Genomic DNA, 22,533 nt, shown 5'->3' with positions numbered 1-22,533 from the left:
AATAGTTTTCATTATCCTGTGTTTTTTGTTATTACAGTGTAAATTGAGTATTTTTCTTTCTAACTCTATGAAGAATTCACTTGTAATTTTGATGGGTATTGCATTGAATATGTAGATTGCTTTCAGTAAGATGGCCATTTTTACTATATTAATCCTGCCAAACCATGAGCATGGAGGATCTTTTCATTTTCTCAGATCTTCTTTGATTTCTTTCTTTAGGAACTTAAAATTCTTGCCATAAAAATTCTTTCACTTCTTTGGTTAGAGTTACACCCAGATATTTTCTATAATTTGTAACTATTGTGAAGGTTATTGTTTCCTTAATTTCTCTCTCAAGCCATGTATCCTTTGAGTAGAGGATGGCTATATACTGTATCTTGACAGAATTTCTTCCCCAGATTCTCTCCTCCAATTTCACATATAACATTGTTCTCTAAACTTAATGTACCCGTTTTAAAGCTAATTTAATTACTCTTTGTGTGTGTGTGTGTGTGTGTGTGTGTGTGTGTGTGCGTGTGTGTGTGTTTTCATGATTGTGATAGTGTACAGATAAGTATGTTCAGGTACTTTGGAGGACAAAGGCAGGGTAAACTCTTAGAGCTATTGTTAAAGGCAGTCTTCACCTGTCTGTCTGATGAACTGGGGTACTCTGAAAGAGCAGTATTTAGCATTGAAGCATCTCTCCTGCCCCATGATGTACTATAAGAAAAAAGAATAGTTTGAAAGAAGATATATCCTTTTCACACCAGATTGCTCTAATTTTTCTTCTCAATGATAAAAAAATCTTTAATATAATTTATTTAGGAACAATAAAGGTATAAGTGATATATTTATCCATCAATTAAAAAGCAATTAGTGAACAAATTTGATTAAGTAGTTTTAACACCAAATATGAAGTTGGACACTGGTGTTTATATTTTCTACATGATATTATGAGTTATATAGAATGTACATTTGATCTATATGATTTTTTCATATAAAGACAAAATAACATAAAAGTTAAATGATTTAAGCCATATTTATGTATAATTGTGGAACACAAATAGGAGAAAATCTGAAATTAAATAAAGCCTTTGGAACCACATGAAAATGTTGTCATCCTAAATGCTTATGTTTGTGGCAAGTTATTTGTTAGTTCCACATCCTCAGAAATTACTAAGACGTAGATTGTCTTAATAAAAAGGAGTGAACAACATGGCCACTTTATTAAACTAATGCCAAACAATTATTTGTATGACCTCTGCAAAAGTATAACACCAGGGGCTGGGGATTTAGCTCAGTGGTAGAGCGCTTACCTAGGAAGCGCAAGGCCCTGGGTTCGGTCCCCAGCTCCGAAAAAAAAGAACCAAAAAAAAAAAAAAAGTATAACACCAAAATTATACAGGAGAAGCTTTTGTTTTGGCCCTAAGGATTTAGTCAACCTTAAAAAACAATAAAAGTTGGAGAGGTAGGTCAGAACATGAATGTTCTAATATGGTTTACATCCCCTACCAATATTAAAAAAATACTGTTATCTGTGAATGAAACTGCATATACATGTATGTAAGAATATAAGTATATGTATGCTAAGTCTGCTATTCCTTGGGACAAAGCAAGGTAGCAAACTACTGGTTGTGTATTCTAGTCTGAAATTCCCCCTGCTGGTACTAATATAGCCATACTCCATTTTACCTTCAACAACATTGTTATTATTTTGTGAGCTCTCCTAATGTGCATTCTAAGCAATGCTGGCCAGGCTCTGTAGCCTGCTTGTGGATGCATTTTTGAGTCTGTCAGCTGGTAGATCATCCATATTATTGGCAAACTCTCCTGTCTAAAAGACTTAATAAAAGTTTCTCATATGATATTTGTGTCTGTTTTCATTGAACTATCAACAACCTACCTTCTTGTCCTAACATTCATGCGCTATGCATGCTACTACTCTGAATATACAGGAAATTAATTATCTTTTATAATGGTTAAAAGCATGTATGTGGTATAAAATTGGGAATAGTTTCCTTCTAGAAAGTCACAAAAGATAACAGATTTTAAATAGAATTATTCTTGAAGGTGTGTAAGATAAATTATATATATATTCCTATTTATATTTTAAATATCTATTCTTTTCAAAGTGTTTTTAAGACAAAGAAAAATAGAATGTACTGTTCAACTTTTTTTTATTGACTTGAGTATTTCTTATTTACATTTCGAGTGTTATTCCCTTCCCCGATTTACCGGCCAACATCCCCCTAACCCCTCCTCCTCCCCTTCTTTATGGGTGTTCCCCTCCCCATCCTCCCCCATTGCCGCCCTCGCCCCAACAATCAGGTTCACTGGGGGTTCAGTCTTAGCAGGACCCAGGGCTTCCCCTTACAGTGGTGATCTTACTAGGATGTTCAATGCTACCTATGAGGTCAGAGTCAAGGGTCAGTCCATGTATAGTCTCTAGGTAGTGACTTAGTCCCTGGAAGTTCTGGTTGCTTGGCATAGTTGTTCATATGGGGTCTCAAGCCCCTTCAAACTCTTCCAGTTCTTTCTCTGATTCCTTCAACGGGGGTCCTGTTCTCAGTTCAGTGGTTTGCTGCTGGCATTCACCTCTGTATTTGCTGTATTCTGGCTGTGTCTCTCAGGAGAGATGTACATCCGGCTCCTGTCGGCCTGCACTTCTTTGCTTCATCCATATTGTCTAATTGGGTGGCTGTATATGTATGGGCCACATGTGAGGCAGGCTCTGAATGGGTGTTCCTTCTGTCTCTGTTTTAATCTTTGCCTCTCTATTCCCTGCCAAGGGTATTCTTGTTCCCCTTTTAAAGAAGGAGTGAAGCATTCACATTTTGATCATCCGTCTTGAGTTTCATGTGTTCTAGGCATCAAGGGTAATTCAAGCATTTGGGCTAATATCCACTTATCAATGAGTGCATACCATGTGTGTTTTTCTGTAATTGGGTTACCTCACTCAGGATGATATTTTCCAGTTCCAACCATTTGCCTATGAATTTCATAAAGGCATTGTTTTTGATAGCTGAGTAATATTCCATTGTGTAGATATACCACATTTTCTGTATCCATTCCTCTGTTGAAGGGCATCTGGGTTCTTTCCAGCTTCTGGCTATTATAAATAAGGCTGCTATGAACATAGTGGAGCACGTGTCCTTTTTATATATTGGGGCATCTTTTGGGTATATGCCCAAGAGAGGTATAGCTGGATTCTCAGGCAGTTCAATGTCCAAATTTCTGAGGAACCTCCAGACTGACTTCCAGAATGGTTGTATCTGTCTGCAATCCCACCAACAATGGAGGAGTGTTCTTCTTTCTCCACATCCTCGCCAGCACAGTCAGTAAATTGGTGGCATGGATATATTTTTGTACAATTAGAAATATAAATATAGAAATTACACTATGAAATGGTTTGATTTAAATATTTGTGTGAGTAATTGAGATTGCTTTGCAGGTAAAAGCCCTGATTATCTAAGTTTTATGTTTTGTTTCTTTCTTTCATTTTCTTTCTTTCTTTCTTTTTTTTTTTTGAGTTAGGTATGGTATTGTGTTTTCTAGGCTATAGAGTGTAGGTTTGTTGTTATGTTGGAATTTTTGGTTGATTTTGTGAGACAGAACTTAAAATTGGATGGGTAAGGGGGAGAGTACCTGCATGAAATTTGAGGAGGTAAATAATATAATCTCAATACATATAAAATTTTAAAAAACGTTTTAAAACTATAAATGTAAAATATTATTATGCTAAAAATTCTAGCAATTAAATTCAATGGAATTACATGTGTTCAAAGGGTATGAATGAAAGAACAAAAAAGTCTAAAAAAGCCAAGCATAAAATTTTTTCTTGAGAAAAATGGGGACCAAATATATATATATATATATATATATATACACACATATATATACATATATACACATATGTATAATATGTATATATGTGTATATATGTATATGTATATATGTGTATATATATGCATATGTATATGTATATATGTATATATGTGTATATATGTATATGTGTGTATATGTTTGTACATATAGATAGATATGTATGTATATATGTCCTATACCTTTTCTCTGTCAAATATGGGAGGAAATAGAGGAGATGTACACAGATGGGGAACAGGGGGTAGCCACCAGAATTTTCCAGATACCTGAAGAGCCAGAAACTCTCAGGACTCCACAGGCATGACAGTAGCTGATATATTCCACAAAGGGGCGGGGCTGTCAAGACCACATCTAGAGGTTAGGCATGCCCTCCAGTTGAGGGATGGGGCCACCCACCCATTTCCAAAATTTTAACCTAGAATTGCTCCTAACTAAAGGAAATACAGGGACAAAGAGTGGAGCAGAGACTGCAGGAAAGATCAACCAGAGACTGCCCCATATGGGGATCCATCCCACATGCAGACACCAAATCCAGATACTATTGTTAATGCAAAGATGTGCTTGCTGACAGGAGCCTGATACATCTGTCTCCTGAGAGGCTTTGTCAGATCCAGACCAAAAACAGACACACATGCTTGAAGCCAACAATTGGATACATCATAGGGACCAAAATGGAGCAGTTAGAGGAAAGACTGAAGAAGCTAGCTGAAGGAGCCTTCTGTAGCATCAATATTAGGGGAGGCCCTTAATTCTGTGAAGGCTTGATTCCCCAGTATAGAGGAGTGGTAGCATGATGAGGTAGAAGTGGCTGGGTGAGTGTAGGAGCACTCTCACTGAAGCAGAGTAAGCAGGGATGGGGTTGGGGGTTTTCAGAGAGGAAAGCAAAAAAGAAGATAATAATTGACATGTAAATAAATATAATATTTAATTTTTAAAAGTAAAATAAAATTAAAAAAATTATTCTTTCATCATCTTGGGCAAAGCAATTATTAAATAGATTATATAAATTGATCCTTAAAAAGAAAGTTGGAATTTTTATACAAAAGGTTAGGAAAAAGCAGTGCAGATGTCCTGAGAATGCTCTACAGACTTCAGACCACACCCCATATCCAAAGGGAAACTGGACAGTGCCTCTGCACACAGGAACATAGGAAGTCAGCTGCTAGTACTTTTGGTTCTGGTCAGCACCCAGGACTGAACTGAACTGGCCAAATAGCTCCCTGCAGCCAAATTCTGTGGGGGAGAGAGCTGGACCCTCAGAAGTGCAGACTCTCCTGATAAATCAGAGGAGACTGCCCTCTGACCACATTCCAGACCCAAGAGGGAAGCACCTAGTGCCAACTGTGCCCCCTGGGTGCAAGGACCTAGGAATGATCAGAGGCAGGACCCGTCTGATTCCTGCCTGCACCTAGAGCTGAAAGACAGTCACCAAGAATTCCTACACACCTGAGACAGAGCACCTGTTCTCAGAAAAGGCTGAAAGAAAACAGGAAAACAGTTCTACAGGAGTGCTGACACAGAGGCCTACTGGAGGGTCAAGCCAAGTTCAGAAACAGTGAGACAAGCAAACACTAGAGACAACCCAGTGGCTAGAGGCAAGCACAGGAACCTAAGCAATAGATACAAAGACTACTTGTCATCATTAGAGCTGAGTTCTCCCACCAAAGAAAATACTGAATATTCAAACACACCAGAAAATCAAGGTTTAGATTTAAAATCACATTTTATGTTAATGATGGAGGACTTTAAGAAGGACATAAATAACTCCCTTAAAGAAATGGAGGACAATACAAGTAAACAAGCAGAAACCCTTAAAGAGGAAACATAAAACTCCCTAAAAGCATTACAGGAAAACACAACCAAAAAGGCAAAGGAATTTAACAAAACCATCGGGGATTTAAAAATGGAAATAGAATCAATAAAGAAAGCACAAATGGAGACAATTCTGGACATAGAAAATCAAAGGAAGAGACGAGTCATAGATATAAACATCACCAACAGAATACAAGAGATAGAAGAGAGAATCTCAGGGACAGAAGATACCATAGAAAACATCAACACAATTCTCAAGGATAATGTAAATCACAAAAAGCTCCCAGACCAAAATATCCAGGAAATCTAGGACACAATGAGAAGATCAAACCTAAGGATAATGGCTATAGTAGAGAGTGAAAACTCCCAAATTAAAGGGCCAGTAAATATACTCAACAAAATTATAGAAGAAAACTTCACTAACCTAAGGAAAGAGATGCACATAAACATATAAGAATCCCACAAAACTCCAAATAGATTGGACCAGAAGAGAAATTTCTGCTGTCACAAAATAGTCAAAACACGAAATGCACAAAACGAAGAAAGAATATTAAAATCAGAAAGAGAGAAAGGTCAAGTGACATGTAAAGGAACACCTATCAGAATTACTCCAGACTTCTCACCAGTGACTGTGAAAGTCAGAAGATCTTGTATAGATGTCATACAGACCCTAACAGAACACAAATACCTGCCCAGGCTATTATATCCAGCAAAATTCTCAATTAACATAGATGGAGAAACCAAGACATTCCATAACAAAACCAAACTTACACGATATCTTTCTACAAATCCAGACCTACAACGGATAACAGACTGAAAACTCCAAGACAAGGAGAAACACTACCCCTTACAGAAAACAAGAATATAATCTCATTGCAATGAAACCAAAACAGGGACACACAATCATAATTCCACCTCTAGCAACAAAAATAACAAGACGTGACAATTACTATTCCTTAATGTCTCTAAACATCAATGGACTCAATTGCCAAATAAAAAGACGTAGACTAACAGACTTGATACACAACAAGGACACACCATTTTTCTCTATACAGGAAACACACTTCAGAGACAAAGACAGACACTACCTCAGAGTAAATGGATGGAAAACCATTTTCCAATCAAATGATCTGAAGAAAAAGGATGGAGTTACCATTCTTATATTGAATAAAATTGACTTTCAACAAAAACCCATCAAAGAAGATAAGGAAGGGCACTTCTTATTCGTCAAAGGAAAAATCTACCAAGATTGACATTCAATCCTAAATACATATGCTCCAAATGCAAGGACACCTACATTCATAAAAAGAACCCTTACTAAAGCTCAAATCACACATTGTACCTCATACAACAGTAGTAGGAGATTTCAACACCAAACTCTCATCAATGAACAAATCATGGAAACATAAAGTAAGCAGAGACATAGAGAAAATAAGAGAAGTTATGAAATAAATGGTTTTAACGGATATTCATAGACCATTCCATCCATCCATATATATATATATATATATATATAAATCTTCTCAGCACCTCATGGTACCTTCTGCAAAACTGACCATATAATCAGCCACAAAACAGACAAACCTCAACAAATACAGGAGGATAGAAATAATCCCATGCATCCTATCAAATGAACACGGAATAAGGCTGTTCTTCAGTAACCACAATAATGTCAGAAAGCCCACATATACATGGAAGTTGAACAACGTTCTACTCAATGACCATTATTCAAGGAAGAAATAAAGAAATTAAAGATTTCTTAGAATTTAATGACAAAGAAAAGAAAAGATGAACATACAACATACCCAAACTTATGGGACACAATGAAAGTAGCACAAAGAGGAAAACACATAGCTCTGAATACCTGCAAAAAGAAACAGGAGAGAACATATGACAGAAGCTTGACAGAACACCTAAAAGCTCTTGAACAAAAAGAAATAAATAAACCCAAGAGAAGTAGAAGGCAGGAAATAATAAAACTCAGGGCTGAAATCAAGCAAGTAGAAACGAAAAGGGCTATAAAAGAGTCAACAAAACCAGGCTCTGGTTCTTTGAGAAAATCAAAAAGATAGATAAACCTTTAGTCAGACTAACCAGAGGTCACAGAAAGTGTATCCAAATTAACAAAATCAGAAATGAAAAGGGAGACATAACAAAAGAATCTGAGGAAATTAAAAAAACCCATCAGATCCTACTTCAAGACTATATTCAACAAAACTGGATAATGTGGAGGAAATTGACAATTTTCTAGATAGATATCAGTCACAAAAGTTAAATCAGGAACAGATAAAACATTTAAACAACCCCATAACTTCTAAAGAAATAGAAGCAGTTATTAAAATTCTCCCACCTAAAAAGAGCCAGGGACCAGATGGGTTTAGTGCAGGATTCTATTAGACCATCATAGAAGACCTCATATCAATATTATCCAAACTATTTCACAAATAGAAACAGACGGGGCACTATCAAATTCCTTCTATGAGGCCACAATTACTCTTATACCTAAACCACAGAAAGACCTAACAAAAGAAAGGGAACTTCAGACCAATTTCCCTTATGAATATTGACAGAAAAATAATCAATAAAATTTTTGCGAACCAAATCTAAGAACACATCAAAATGATCATCCATCATGATCAAGTAAGCTTCATCCCAGGGAGGCAGGGATGGTTTAATATCTGGAAATCTATCAACCTAATCCACTACATAGACTCAAGACAACCATGTGATCTTTTCATTGCATGCTGAGAAAGCATTTGACATTATTCAACACCCTTTCATGGTAAAAGTACTTGAAAGATCAGGAATTTAAGGCCCACATCTAAACACAGTAAAAGCAATATAGTGCAAACCAGTAGCTAACATAAAACTAAATGGAGAGAAACTTGAAGCAATCCCACTAAAATAAAGGACTAGAAAAGGTTGCCCTCTCTCTCCCTATTTATTCAATATAGTACTCGAAGTCCTAGCCAGAGCAATCAGACAATGAAAGGAGGTCAAAGGGATACAAATTGGAAGGGAAAAATCAAAATATCTCTATTTGCAGATAATATGATATATAGTTAAGTGATCCCAAAAGTTCCACCAGAGAACTACTTCACCTGATAAATAACTTTAGCAAAGTGTTGAGGTATAAAATTAACTCAAACAAATCAGTAACCTTCCTCTACTCAAAGGATAAACAATCTGAGAAGGAAATTAGGGAAATTACACCCTTCACAATAGTCCCAAATAATATAAAATATCTTGGTGTGACTTTAACCAAGCAAGTGAAAGATCTATATGACAAGAACTTCAAGTCTCTCAAGAAAGAAATTGAATAAGATCTCAGAAATTGGAAAGATTTCCCATGCTCACGGATTGGCAGAATGAATATAGTAAAAACGGCCATTCTGCCAAAAGCAATCTACAGATTCAATGCAATCCCCATCAAAATTCCTACTCAATTCTTTATAGAGATAGTAAGAGCAATTTGTTAATTCTTTTGAAATAATAAAAAATCCCAGGATAGCAAAACTATACTCAACAATAAAAGAACTTTTGGGGGAATCATCATCCCTGTCCTCAAGCAGTATTACAGAGCAATAGTCATAAAAACTGTATGGTATTGGTACACAGCCAGGCAGATAGATCTGTGGAACAGAATGGAAGACCCAGAAATCAACCCACATACCTATACCTATGGTCACTTTATCTTTGATGAAGGAGCTAAAACCATCCAATGGAAAAAAGATAGCATTTTCAGCAAATGGTGCTGGTTCAACTGGAGGTCAGCATGTAGAAGAACGCAAATCTATATATCCTTATCACCCCGTACAAAGCTTAAGTCAAAGTGGATAAATGACATCCACATCAAACAAGATATACTCAAACTAATAGAAGACAAATGTGCAAGAGTCTCAACCAAATGGGCACAGGGAATATTTCCTGAACAAAATACCAATGGCTTATGTTCTAAGATCAAGAATTGTCAAATGGGACATCATAAAACTGCAAAGCTTCTGTAAGGCAAAGGACACTGTCATTAGTACAAAATGGCAATCAACTGATTGGGAAAAGGTCTTTACGAACGCTGTATCTAATAGAGGGATAATATCCAAAATATAAAAAGAAATCAAGAAGTTATACTCCAGAGAGACTAATAACCCCATTAAAAATGGGGTACTGAGCTAAACAAAACATTCTCAGCTGAGAAATATTGAATGGCCAAAAAGCACCTAAAGAAATATTCAACATCCTTAGTCATGGAGGAAATGCAAATTAAAACAACCCTGAGATTCCACCTCATACCACTCAGAATGACTAAGATAAAAAACTCAAATGACCGCAGATGTTGGTGAGGATGTAGAGAAAGAGGAACACTCCTCCATTGTTGTTGGGATTGCAAATGGGTACAACTACTCTTGATATCAATCTGGAGGTTCATCAGAAAATTGGACATTGCACTACCTGAGGACCCAGCTCTACATCTCCTAGATATATACCCAAAAGATGCGCAAACTACAACAAAGACTCATGCTCCACTATGTTCATAGCAGCCTTATTTATAATAGCCAGAAACTGGAAATAACCCAGATGCCCTTAAACACAGGAAAGGACTAAAATAATATGGTACATCTACACAATGGAGTACTACTCAACTATCACAAACAATGACTTCCTGAAATTCATAGGCAAATGGATGGAACTAGAAAATACCTTCCTGAGTGAGGTATCCCAATCACAGAAAAACACACTTGGTATGCACTCATTGATAAGTGGATATTAGCACAAAAGCTTGACTTACCCAAGATGTAGTCCACAGACCACAGGAAGCTCAAGAAGAAGGATTACTAAAATGTGGATGCTCCCACCTCTTCTCAAAAGGGGGAACAATAATATCCATAGGAAGTGCTATGCAAGCAAAGTTTAGAGCAGAGACTGACAGAATGACCATTCAAAACCTGCCCCACATGTCCCACATGTGGCCCATATATATGACTAGCAGCAAGCAACTGAACTGAGAACAGAACCCTCTTTGGGGAATTAGAAGAATTGAAAGAGCTGAAGGGGCTTCTAATCCCTTAAGAGCAATAATGCCAACCAACCAGAGCTTCCAGGCACTAAACCACTACCCATAGACTATAAATCAACTGACCCAGGGCTCCAACTGTATATGTAGCAGAGAACACCATTTTGGGGCAACAGTGGAAGAAGAAGTCCTTGGTCCTGCCAAGGTTGGATCCTCAATGAAGGGGAATGTTGGGTGGGGGCGGCAGTAAGTGTGAGTGGATCAGGGAATACACCCGTATGTATGGTTGAGGGAAAGGGATGAGGGCTTATGGACAGGTAACTGGGAAAGGAATAATATTTGAAATGTAAATAAATATATCTAATAAAAATATAAAATTTCAAAAAAATTAATTTAAAAAGAGGTCAGGTTAAACTTCACATATTTAAGAGTTTTTTCCAATAATAGGTTAGAATAAAAATTGCCAAGGGATGCTGATGCATATAACTTTATAACTAAGTGACAAAATGCTTCTTTCACAAGTCCAAAATTCTGGGTTTTATCCTTAGCACAAGTAGAACAATTAATAATCAAACACACACACACACATATATATACATATATATATATATATGTTTCAAAAATGTCTATTTGCTTAAATTGTGAACAAATTAGAGTTAACATTGCACAATGTCAATACCTTGGTTTTGGTGCCATACTTGGTTTCTTGAAATGTTATACTTGGTAAAAGCTGAGAGAATTATTGAGTTAGGTTGAATATATCTTATAGAAGAAAAGTAGTAAATTATAAACATTGAACATGTTTCTTAGTCTTCATGAGACTGATGCAAAGCAATAGGTTTATGTCTATAGGGAAAGAAAATATGTCATTAAAAAATTCCACTAGAATTCCACTGTAGTTACTGATCACTTGAAACTCTACCCTCATGCCCTACTGCCCAATGGAGAGGCCCTCCTGAGTACTACATTTACTAAGGCCAGTTAAGGAAACCCAGTTAGGGGGAATGGATTCCACAGACAGGTAACAAATACAGGTATATCCCATATTACAATTGCTCAGAAACTTGCAGTATGACCAAGCTGCATGCCTGTGACATATGTGTAGGAGCCTAGGTCCAGTATATTGGTAAGCTTAGGTCTATCACATGTATGCACTTTGGTTGGTGGTTCAGTCTCTGTGAGCTTCCTGGGGTACAGGTTGGTTGATTTTTTTTTTTTTTGGTCCTCTTGTGGAATCCCAATACACAGTGAAAACCTCAACTCTTCCACAAGAGTCCATGGGTTGCAATGTTTAGCTGTGGGTCTCTATATCAGTCAGCTGATAGAGTCTTTCTGAGGAAATTTATGCTAGGATTGTGTCTGCAACATATCAGAGTATTATTAATACTGAGTATCATTCATAGATGATTCTTCAATCAATAGATTGGTTCTTGCTCATGGGATGGATCTCAAGCAATTTTTTAATAATTCTCAAACAACTGATAAGCACTTAAAGAAATGTTCAATGTCCTTAGAGATCAGGGAAATGCAAAGTAAAATGACCATGAGATTCTACCTTGCACCAATCAGAATGCCTAAGATCTAAAGCTCAGTTGACAGCACATATTGGCAATGATGTGGAGAAAGATCAATGCTCCTATATTGCTGGTGAAATTGCAAACTGGTACAACCACTCTGGAAATCAATTTGGATATTCCTCAGAAACTGGAAAATAGATCTACCTGAAGATCCAACCATACCACACTTGGGCATATACCAAAAAGATGCCCACCATGCCACAAGGGCACATGAACCTCTGTGTTGATAGTGCCTTTCTTTGTGACAGCCAGAAGCTAGAAACAATGCAGATATTCCACAACAGAAAAATGGATACAGAAATTGTGGTTCATTTGCATGATGGAATATGACACCACTCTTAAAAATGAGGCCTTTCTGAGTTTTGCAGGTACATGGATGAAACTAGAAAATATCATCCTGAGCATGGTAACTCAGACCCAAAAGGACACAGTGATAAGTATATATTAGCCAAAAAAAATTTATAGAATACCCAAGATACAGTCCACAGAACTCAAAAAGGTGAACAAGCTGAAGGGCACAATTGAGGACACCTCAGTAACACTTGGGAAGTAGAAGAACGCAATCATAGGATGTGGGTGGGAAGGAGGGGCCAAGTGGGAAAGGAGACAGTGAAGGGAAGAGGGGTACATGATCTGGTATTGGGTGGAGAAAACAGAATGAAGACCAGAGGGCCAGCAGAAAGAGTGGAACAAGCAACCTAGGGAGGTATGAGATGGGTAGACTCTTCAGAATGTATCGGAGACCTGGAAGGTAGGAGACTCTCAGGATTCAAACCTTAAATGAAATGCCCTATAGTGGGGAGAGGGTACTTATAGAGTCCATCTGCACAGGGCATCAAGTGAATGATAGGGTTGCCATCCCACAGTCAAAAACTCTGACCCAGAAATGTTCCTGTCTGAAAGAACTGCAGGGACAAAAATGGACAAGACCCCGAGGAAAGACCCCGTGGCCCAATGACAGGCCCAAAGTAGGTTGTAGCTCAAGGGGAGGCCCCTAGGCCTGACACTATTACTAATGATGTGCTGTGCTTACAGGCAGGAGCCTAGCATGTCTTTCCTCTGAAAGTCTCAACAAGCAGCTGATAGAGAAAGATATAGATACACCCAATCAATAGACTAAAGCTGGGGACCATTGAGGTTGAATTTCAGAAAGGTTGGGAGAAGCTGAGGAAGAGGAAGATCAACACTCTCAACTAACCCAGAACCCTGATATCTCTTAGACACTGAGCCATCAACCAGACAGCATATACTAGCTCATATGAATCTCATAACCTATATACATTAGATAACTGCCTAGTCTGGCCTCAATAAGGGAAGAGGAGTCTAACCATTAAGAGGCTTCAGTCCCTAAGGACTAGGGGATCCTGGTGAGGATGAGCATCCTCTTTGAGACAAGGGGTAGGAGGAATGAGATGAGAAAATGTTGGAGGGCGGACTGGGAGGAGGATTAAGAGTGGACTGTAAAAATAAGTCTTAAGAAAAAAGAAAAAAGTTGGTATTTAAGTCATCATCATGATTTTCAGGTTTGATAGGGTATCCAAGGATCCTTTTCTCACGACCTCACAGTCTGCAGGAGGTATTCTGCACAGAGGGCAAAAGGTAAGACCCCAAATGAAATGATTGCATCAGGTGAAATCTCAAAGGAGACTAACGTATGTGGGACCCCTCTCCTTCACATGAACCTTATCTCCATTCCAGTCTGCACTTGCTGTGGCAGATCAGCTTGTCTGTTTTTCTCACCACTCCACAGTCTGCAAGACTCCCAGCATATCTGCTAGAAGTAGGGTCACTGTAGCCAGGTACCAGGCAAAGAATCTCAGGTCAGTTAACACAAGAGATTATCAAATGGGAAGAAGTAAGAACCAAAACATAAGCAACAAAAGCTAATATACCTTGGCACCATCAGAATTTAGCTCCCCCACCGCAGCAAGCCTTGGATACCCTGAGACACCTGTAAAGCATAATGCCGATGTAAAGTCCCATCTCATGAAGATAATACAGGCCTTTAGGAGGATATAAATAAAGGGAACCACAAGCAAATAGGTAGAAATTTTCAAAGAGGAAACAAGCAAATCCCTTAAAGAAATAAGGAAAAACACAACCAAACAGGTTAAAGAATTGAACAACATGGTCCAAGACCTAAAAATGGAAGTAGAAACAGTAAAAAAAAAAAAATCACAAACGGATGCAGTTTTGGAAAGGGAAAACCTAGGATACATGTCAGGATCTACAGATGGAAGCATCACCAATAGAAGACAAAAGATAGAAGAGAATCTCAGGCATATAAGACACCATAGACCATATTGATAAAATGGTGAAAGAAAATAGAAAGCATAAAAAGCTTCTAACCCAAAACATCCAGGACCTCCAGAACACAATGAAAATACTAAACTTCAAAATAATAGAAACTTAAAAAGGCAAAGATTCCCAGCATAAAGGACCAGAAAACATCTTCAACAAGATCATAGAAGAAAACTTCCCCAACCTAAAGAAAGCTTTCTCTGTAAATGTACAAGACACCTACAGAATCCCAAATAGATTGAACCAGAAAAGGAAAATCCCCCCATGAAATAATAATCAAACCACTAAATGTACATAATAAAGAAAGAGTATAAAAAAATGGTAAGGGCAAATGCCAAGTAATATATAAAGCAGACCTATCAGAATTACACCATACTTCTCAACAGAGTCTCTAGAAGTCCAAAGATCCTGCACAGAAAAAATGCAGACCCAAACAGAACAAAAATGCCAACTCAGGCTACTATACCCAGCAAAATTCTCAATTACCATAAATGGAAATACAAAATATTCCATAACAAAACCAAATTTAAACAAAATGTGCCCATTAATCTAGCCCTACAGAGGATAAAAGAAGGAAAACTCCAACAAAAGAAGTATACCTACACCAAACAAACAAACAAACAAACCAAAAAAACCCAAACAAAGAAGAATTTAATCATCTCTCAACAAATGCAAAGGAAGAGAATAGCATACATATACATTTAAGACCACCTCTAACAACAAACATAAATGGGACTAACAATCATCTGTCTTTAATATCTCTGAGCACCAAGAGACTTAATTCCCAAATAAAAAGACAGAAACTGACTGAATATTCAAGCAGGATTCAGCATTTTGCTGTATAAAAGAAACCACTTCAGTGACAAAGAAAAACAATACCTCGGAGCAAATGGCTGGGGGGAAAAGTGTTCCAAGCAAAATGTTTCAAGAAACAAGCTTGAATAGTCATTCTAATACTCAATAAAATAGATTTTCAACCAAAAGTAACCAAAGCAACTAGGAAGAACACTTCATATAGATCAAAAAATAATTCACCACAAAGAATTCTCAATTCTGAATATTTATGCTCCAAATTCAAGGGCAAAGACATTAATAAAATAAACTTTGCAAACTCAAAAAAAAAACCCACATTGAACCTCACCTAATAATAGTTGGAGACCTCAAAACTCCACTCTCATCAATAGTCAGGACATTGAAACAGAAATTAAACAGAGACCCAATGAAACTAACAGAAGTTATGAACCAAATGAATTTAACAGACATCTATAGAACATTTCATCCTAAAACAAAAGAATATACCTTCTTCTCAGCACCTCATGGTACCTTCTCCAAATTTATTATATAAGCAGTCACAAAATAATCTTCAAGAGATATAAAATGATTGAAATAATCCCATGCATCCTCTCAGATTACCATAGATGAAGGATGGTCTTCAATTACAACACAAACAAGAGAAAGCCTTCATATCCATGGAAACTGAACAGTGCTTTACTCAATGATTTCTTGGTCAGGGAAGAAATAAAGAAATTAAATACTTTTAGAATTAATTGAAAATGAAGACAATGCATACTCAAACTAATGGGACACAGTGAAAGCGATGCTAGGAGGAAAATCCATAGCACTAAGTACCCTTATTAAGGAATTTGGTGGATCCTACAGTAGCAATCTAACAGCATACCTGGAAGCTCTAGCATGAAAAGAAGCAAACACACTCAAGAAGAGTAGTTGGCGGGAAATATTCAAACTGGGGTTAGAATTTATTCAATTAGAATCAGAGAACTATACAACGAATCATCAAAATTAGGAGCTGTTTTTTTAGAAAATCAATCAGATAAAGAAAGCCTTATCCAAACTAACAAAAGGGTGCAAAAACAATATCCAAATTATCAAAATCAGAAATGAAAAGGAAGACATAACAATAGAATTTGAGAAAATTTTTAAAAAATCATCAGATTCTACTACAAAAGCCTATACTCACTGGAAAATCTGGATGAAATAGATGGTTTTCTAGACAAATACCACATTACAAACTCAGATCAAGAGGAGGTAAACTATTGAAAAAGTCTCATAACCCTTAAGTAAATAGAAGCAGTTATTAAAAAAAAACTCCCAACCAAAAAAGCCAGAGCCATATGGTTATAATACAGAATTCTATTGGACCAACAAAGAAGTTCTAATAACATTCCTCAAAATATTCCATAAAATAGAAACATAAGGATCACTACCTAATTCAGTCTATGAAGCCACAAATACTTTGACACCTAAAGCATACAAATATCTTAGAAGAGAACTTCAGAGTAATTTTGCTTATAATATCAATGTAAAATACTCAATAATCTTCTCGAAAATCAAATCCAATAACTCAAAAATTTTTTTTGACCATGTTCAAGTTGGCTTCATTCCAGTGGTGCAGGGATGATTTTATAAAGGAAAATCTATAATCCACTACATAAGCAAATCAGAAGAAAAATATCACATGAATAACACATTAGATGTTGAATAACCCTTTGACAAAATATAAAGCCCCTTCATATTAAAAGTATTGGAGAGACAGGTATTCAAGGTCCATACCTAAACATTAAAGAGCAACATACAGCAAAACAACAGCTATTATTGTTGTAGCTATATTATATTATAGTTACAACAATATTATATTATTGTTAATATATTACATTAACAATTTTATTTACTATACAGATATTATATTAAGTAGACAGATACTTTAAGCAATCCCACTAAAACCAGGACAAGTCTGTCTAGTCTCTCCATTTATTGCTAGAGCAATAAAACAACAAAAGGAGATCGAGTGAATGATACTGGTAAAAAAAGAAATCAAGGTATAACTATTTGGGAATGATAGGATAGTACACATAAGCGATGCCAAAATTTCTACCAGAGAAGAGCTGATAAACAACTTCAGGAAAGTGTATGGATATAAATTTACCTCAAACAAATCATTAGCCTTCTTTTATATAAAGGATAAATGGGCTGAGAAAGAAAATTGGGGAATTACACCCTTAAAATAGTCACAAATATTATAAAGTATCCTGGTGTAATTCTAATCAAACAAGTGAAAAATCTGTATGACAAAAACTTCATCTCTGAAGAAAGAAATCAAAGAAGATCTCAGAAGATGGAAAGACCTCCCATGCTCATGAATTGGAAGGATTAACATAGTAAAAATGACCCTCCTACCAAAAGCAATCTACAGATTCAATGTAATCACCACCAAAATCCCAACACTATTTTTCTCAAACATAGAGCAATTTTGAACTTCATATGGAAAAATCAAAACAAAACAAGATAGGGAAAATGATTTTCAACAATGAAAGAACTTTTGGAGGAATCACCATCCTTGACCTCAAGTTGTACTACAGAGCAACAATGATATAAACAGCATGATATTGGTATAGAGACAGATGGATCCATGGAATAGAATTGAATACCTACAAGTACACCCACATAATATGGACACTTGATCATTGACAAAAAAATCAAAAACATGAAGTAGAAAAAAGAAACCATCTACAATAAATGGAGCTGGTCTAACTGGTAGTCTGCATGTAAAAAAAATGAAAATACATCCATATTTGTCACTTTGCACAAAGCTCAATTCCAAGTGCATCAAGGAACTCATCATGAACCAGATACACTGAATCTAACATAAGAGGAATTGGGAAAGAGCTTCCAACTCATTGGCACAGAGGGAAATTTTCTGAATAGTACTTCAATGTCTCTAAGATCATGAACTGATAAATGGGAACTTATGAAACTGAAACATTTCTGCAAGGCAAGAGACACAGTCAATATGACAAATAAGCTACCTACATATTGGAAAAAAAGTCTTCACTAAACCCACATGTGATAAAGGGCTAATAACCAAAATATATAAAGAACTCAAAAAGCTACCCTCCAAAAAACTAAATAACCCAATCAAAAAAATGTGATACAGAGCTAAAAAGAGAATTCACAACAGAAGAATCTTGAATGACTGAGAAGCACTTGAAGACATGTTCAAAGTCCTTAGGGATCAGGGAAATGCAAATAAAAACAAGGCTGAGCCAACAATATCTTACACCAACCATAATATCCAACGTCTGAGATTCGCTCATAAACTTAGTTTTCTTTTAAGGAGCTTGTGTTATTTCTATAGTTCTGCCCTCTGCAACACACACAACTTTTTTTTCTAGATTCTAGCTGGGTCTACTCTGCTTTTGCAGGTGTTCATGGTGGTCATCTCATGGTACTGTTTTTTTTCCAAAATGCTATGGTCTTCTGCTGCAAATAGGCTGCATGTTTACCAATATCCTGTCCTAGCCTCTTGCCTCATGGCAAGCCTAAACTTCTCTGCATATTCACTTTGATCCTCAACCCTCAAATGCCATGGAGGCTGTGCCTTCACCATTGGCTTCTGCTGGCCTCTCAGAGTGCCAAGCCTCAGCTGCTCTCCATGACCCCCTTCATGCCTTCCAAACCAACATCATACATGTGTGTCTCTTTTAAAATACCACATTTGGTACAACCTTAGCTGCCTCACCTCTGGAAGACAGCTTTTGTGAGCTCTCAAGGAACACTTCTCATAATTCCCCTCAATGATACTAGTCTCTGCTTAATCACAGCTCATTTTTCAGATTCTGCTGACCAGTATCGGGCATGCGAGTAAAGCAAAGATTTCACTTTTATAATTCTGGTGTATTGTTAATCACAGAGAATTCTTCATCTCTAAAATATTAATTTGCGAAAATAAATGTCTCTGAAATTTCTTGGAAACTCCCTCTGAAACTTCACGGAATAGGCAAAATTTATCCAAACATTTTAGGACATATTTTCTTTGAAATTAGTAATTTAGACAACTCCCTGTCATTGTAGCGTGAGTGGATCATAACACATGAGTGATTAACTTTGAGTTATGAATATTGCCTGAATGTTATCACATTGAGAAAAGAAATATAAGTATGTTCCTTTTAGATATTTTTCCAAAAGAAGTAACAGATTTAAGTTATCTGCATTATGCTATCTGTATCTCTGCCCTTCTTTCTGTATGTTGTATGACTATGATATCTGTGCCTCTGTGAAGGATGTCTTGTCTGTCTGTATACCTGTCCATAAGTATGTCTGCCTGTTGTGTTTTTATGGACTGTATATGTCAGAATTTGTTAGTGTGTGTCCTTAACAAAGGACTTCACAATTGAACAATGTAGAAAATACCACGTGGGGAAAGAGTCCCTGATACTTTACAGAAATCTTTAGTAGAGTTTTACAAGGATGACATTACTGGCTCTAGCTGATACCAACTGAACCAGATAATAAACCTTATTATTTATCAATAACCATAAATGGTTGCTTTCAACATCTTATGGTAGACTTTAGAAAGATACTAAAAATTTTATTTATATATTTTTATTTTATTTAATTTTATTAAACTCAATTTTGTTTCTCTAAAATCAAGAATTCTTTGCCTAATGCTCCTGCTGTCTTGTTACTTTTACTGTCTCTTGAATGATTGTGAATCTGTGCCTCTCTGAAAACTGTTTTGCTTGTCTCTATGTGTCCAAAAGTTTGTCTATTTTTATTTAATTTAATAATAATAAACTTTTAAGGTATTATTATATTATTATTATTAATTTTTTTTACACTCCAGATTTTATTCTCCTCTTAGACCACCCTCTAACTGTTCCACATCCCATACCTCCTTTCCACCCCCACTGTCTTCACAAGGATGACTTCACCACATCTACCCCTACCAGACCTCTAAACTCCCTGGGGCCTCCAGGCTCTTGAGTGTTAGGTGCATCTTCTCTGACTGAACCCAGACCCAGCAGTCCTCTGCTGTATATGTGCCGGGGTCCTTATATCAGCTGGTGTATGTTGCCTGGTGGGTGATCCAGTGTCCAAGAGATCTCGAGGGTCCAGGTTAATTGAGACTGCTGGATCTCTCATGCAGGGTCTCCCTCCTCCTCAACTTCCAGCTCTTTCCTAATTCAACCAGAGGGGTCAGCAGCTTCTATTCATTGGTTGGGTGCATATCTGCATTTGACTCAGCTGCTTGTTGGGTCTTTTGGAGGGCGGTCAGGAGGCCTTTTGTGAAGGCCCCATAGCCTCAGTAATGGTGTCAGGTTTTAGGGCCTCCCCTTAAGCTGGATCCCACTTTGGGACTGTCGCTCAACCTGTTTTTCCTCAGGCTGTTCTCCATTTTCATCCCTGCATTGCTTTCAAACAGGGAGGACTATGGGTCAGAATTTTGACTCTGGGATAGCAAGTCCATCCCTCACTTGATGCCCTATCATTCTGCTCGTGGTGGGCTCTACAAGTTCCCTCTCCACACTGCAGGAAATTTCTTCTAGGCTCCTTCCCTTTGGATCCTGAGAGTCTCTAACCTCCCTGATTTCTGAAGCATTCTGGAGAGTACTCCTAACCTCCTATCTCCCAAGGTTGTCTGTTTCCATTCTTTCTGCTGTCCCTCAGGGCTTCAGTCCATTTGACCCACCCAATAACAGATCATATTCCCCTCTCCTACCCCCAAATACCCTGTCCCTTCCAAGTCCCTCCCTCCCACCTTGTGGTAGCTTTCTTCTCCCTTCCAAGTGGGACAGAGGGGTACTCACTTGCGTCCTTTAGCTTGTTGACCTTTTTGAGTTCTATGGACTTAGTTATTTTGTACTTTTTGGCTAGTACCCACTTATTAGTGAGTACATACCATGTATGTCTTTTTGGGTCTGAGTTACCTCACTCAAGATGATACTTTCTAGTTCCATCCAGGTGCCTGTAATACTCAGGATATCCTTGTTCTTAATAGCTGAGTAGTATTCCAGTGTGTAAATGGACCACATTTTCTGTATCCATTATTCTGTCGTGTGGCATCTGAGTTGTTTTCAGCTTCTGGGTATCACAAAGAAGTTTTAGTAAATTTTTTTCAAAAATTTTTGATATTTGATTATTTATGCATTTTTTCCATTTTAAATAACATTTTAAGTTATATTCTTCACTATGATAATTGCACTGGATGTAGGGATAATTTTACAAAAATAAGATTTGTGGATAAACTTATTAAAATTTAGTATATCAACTTATATAATATTTATGCCATAGTATATATATCTTATAGCTATAAATAAATCATTATTTTTTTTAGAAATTCTTTTCAACAAATTATGTTGTTAATGGTAAACATTTAAAATTTTGAAAGGTAGAAAATAACACCTCTAGAATTATTCATTTTTTTCTTTTTTATTGAAAATATATTCTTTTCTTATATATATCTCAACCAGTTTCCCTCCACTTCACTCAGATCCTCCCTCACCAGCCCTTTCCCTAAGATCCACTCTCACTCTGTCTTCAAAAAAGAAGAGGACTCAAAGACACAACAATCAAACATGTCAAAACAAGACACATTAAAATGAGGTGAAAAGGCCTGATATTGAGACAGGATGAAGCAATCCAATAAGAGGAAAAGAGTCTTGAGAGTAGGCAAAATGGTGAGCGATATACCTGCTCCTATAGTTAGGACCACAGTTAGGAGTCTCACTAGAACACTAAGGAAAAAATCATAAAATATATTTGCAAAAGACCTCATATACATCCATCCAGGCCTCATACTTGACCTCTGCCTTGGTGACCACATATGAATCCTGCATAGTTGATTGAGTAGATCATATTCTACTGGGATCCTCCATCCCCTATGACTCCCCCATCTCTTTTCTGAGAAATAGGGGAAGGATGAGAGGAGACTTTCAATTTAGACTCTCATCATAATGTCCTTTATGGGTCTCTGTGTTTGGTCCCATCTGCTGTCAGAGGAAGCCTTTCTGATAAGGACTTGAAAAGGCACCAATCTATGAGTATAGCACAAAATCTTAAGGAATCGTTTTACTGATTTTTAATTTTTTAAAAAAAAATTGGGTCAGTCATGATTAGTTTTACTCTAAGTCTTTGGGCTGTCTAATCTCTGGTTCCTGTCCAACCAGAGAGTAT

Source organism: Rattus norvegicus, chromosome X (assembly GCF_021556685.1).
Source record: "Rattus norvegicus strain SHRSP/BbbUtx chromosome X, alternate assembly SHRSP_T2T, whole genome shotgun sequence".
Lineage (NCBI taxonomy): Eukaryota > Metazoa > Chordata > Mammalia > Rodentia > Muridae > Rattus > Rattus norvegicus.
Note: the sequence above shows the minus strand (reverse complement) of the source record.